Here is a 2,500-nt window from a genome sequence, read left to right as displayed (position 1 = left end):
AGGTTTCAATAACTATGATAATGTCTAGATTGTATTCGTAGCTGTTTAAAAACTTCCCAAATTTAGATTCTTTTATATTTCAGTGGTTTGTTCATATCGTTAAATACCTGAGAATAATCTATCTTAATTTGTCTCTTTGAATTCTCATTGTTTAATGAAACTTAAGAGTTTATAGAAAAGATTATTTCATGATTTTCCATTTTTTTCCTATTTATAAAGTTTTAAGGTTTAAATGTTGCTCATGAATGGCAGAGATAAGGGACAGGACAATGTTCTAGAGACTGACCATATGTACATGCGATCAGCGACCAAACCCTTTCTCCATCAAACTAGGACAAGGGAGGACCAGGCAATGGCTGCTGATGACTCAGTAGGTAAACCTATAGGCTCCGAAAAAACTCTTTTAGTTACAGCACACTACAAGAAACTATCGAGTTGAGAGTTTCTCGAACCCCCGTGTAACAGATTGCTAGGCATGGACTTTTCGATTAAGCTACCAGAACCCTAAATGTTGCTATACATATATCTCATATCATTCATATTATTGAAAAAAATAATGACTAATTATACACAATGGGATGAGCTTTGTTTGCAGAGTTGAATAGCTCTAGATGGACTGGCAATCACTCACGCCTAAGTTGTTGTTTCAGGTGTTGCATGCGGAGGGGTTCGAGCGTCGGTTGCTGGCTTGCCTCTACCTTCACAAACTCCACACGTAAGTTTTGCTTTTTATGTTCATTGAAAATTGGGTGATTCTTCTGTATCACCAGCTCGTCGGTGTTCCTCAGTTTTGAAAGTCTTTTTCAATTAATTTTCACTTAATTGTTTTGCATGCGTGAAAGTATTTTTTTTTTTTTTTTTCTTTCTCCAGTTAACGAAATTAACCCGTTGCTCGTCCCCTCCCTACCTTTTCTTTCCCCCCTACCTATTCATCTTCCTTTCCCAACATCTCATGTCATTTCCCCAGATTTTCACCTATTTTGCATTTTCCTCCCGTCTCCGTCCTCCAATACCTAATTTTCCTCCCTAAGGATCTCATGTATGTCTACTGGTCTATAATTTCCTTCCCAGGGTTCAGCCTCCTCCAGCCTCTCCCCCCCCCCCCCTTTACTCGTCATGGTTTTTATTTTCCTCTCCCAGGTTTTCTATTTCTTAACCACAATTTCATATATAAATTTCCTTTCTCCCGTTTATCATCTTGATCACCTAGATAGTCATTTTCTTTCAGCGGTTTTCATCTTCATCGTCCAGCTTCTTGTCTCCCTTTCCTCCTCTCTCATCTCTCTCTCTTTCCCGATTAACTTTCTTTCTCCTTCGGCTACTTCATCATTTCTCTCCTCAAGGCTTTTCATTTCCCGCCTTCTCATCTCCGTCCTCCAGTTTGGATCTCTCATCCCCAGCTTCGCAAGTCTGCCCCTGTTTCTCTTCACTCTACTCCCTGCTCCCCCACCTCGTATGGACAGCATTGTACTTTATATGTGCCTGTGTATTTTTTGTTGATAGATACTAATGACCTAGCGCCTCTAATTGCCCCTCTTACTCGACGTTTAATTAATCCTCGTCTCTTCTTAAAGGGTTTTTTGGCGGGACATTAACTATGCAGGTTCCCTTGCGCGTGAATCTAAGTGACGTCATGTACTTGTGAGTTGGGAACAGGGTCATTATCTTCCATTGCTCTGTTATTACTTCGTGATTATTTGTTTTTTTTATTGCTAAGTTCTTGACTGCGGTAATATAGGGATTACGTTTAAATTTGGTTGAAGAGATGTTTTTAAAAAGAATGCAGCGGGAAGATCGTATGGGATCATTGTACATTTCTATAATCGTTTATTGTTACCATTATTATGATTACAAACACTATTGCTGTTGGGGTGATAAGCAAATATGTGTTCCTATTCAACGTATTATCTTTACACACACACACACACACACACACATCTATATATATATATATATATATATACTGTATATATATATATTCATATATAGGCAAATTCAAATGTCAAAATGCGTCTGCGAGCATACAAACAATGATAGACGGGCAGACATACGTGCGTACAAAAAAGTTTGCATTGAGGAGAGAGAGAGAGAGAGAGAGAGAGAGAGAGAGAGAGGGGGCAGAAATTAATTGATCACTATGAAAGTGATACATTTCTTTATGGGAGACTTGATATTGGAATCAGGTCGAATTACACCAGGAAGACAAATTGATGCTTTTGTAGGTATTCGCTTGGGATGGGAAATGGAAGGGATGAGAAGGATACTTTATTTCTCCTGCATTGCATACACTGTGCACTGCAATGGTTGCAGCATTGTCGTATTGTCTCTTCAAGGTAGCCAGATTACCATGTGGATGACGGGGTTTTATCTACTGTATGTTATTTTATAGCTTTGGGAGAAGTTTGATCTTTGAAATAACAGTTAAGAATTCATGTCTGTGCGAAAATACTGCTATTACTTCTTCTTCTGTTAATAATAATAATAATAATAATAATAATAA

General features: G+C 38.2%; 1 protein-coding gene across 1 annotated transcript in view; it reads left to right on the top strand.

Moving 5' to 3' along the window:
* LOC137644016 (interference hedgehog-like) overlaps positions 1 to 2,500 on the top strand; it is a 363,398-nt gene that overhangs the window by 146,341 nt on the left and 214,557 nt on the right. Inside the window, exon 2 of the mRNA XM_068376894.1 lies at positions 650 to 715. The gene's annotated coding sequence lies outside the window, so the exon portion shown is untranslated. The remainder of the gene's footprint in view (positions 1 to 649; positions 716 to 2,500) is intronic.

Source organism: Palaemon carinicauda, chromosome 7 (genome assembly GCF_036898095.1).
Source record: "Palaemon carinicauda isolate YSFRI2023 chromosome 7, ASM3689809v2, whole genome shotgun sequence".
NCBI classification, from domain to species: Eukaryota; Metazoa; Arthropoda; class Malacostraca; order Decapoda; family Palaemonidae; genus Palaemon; species Palaemon carinicauda.
The sequence above is the reverse complement of the archived record's forward strand: the minus strand, read 5'-3'. Positions and strand labels throughout refer to the sequence as shown.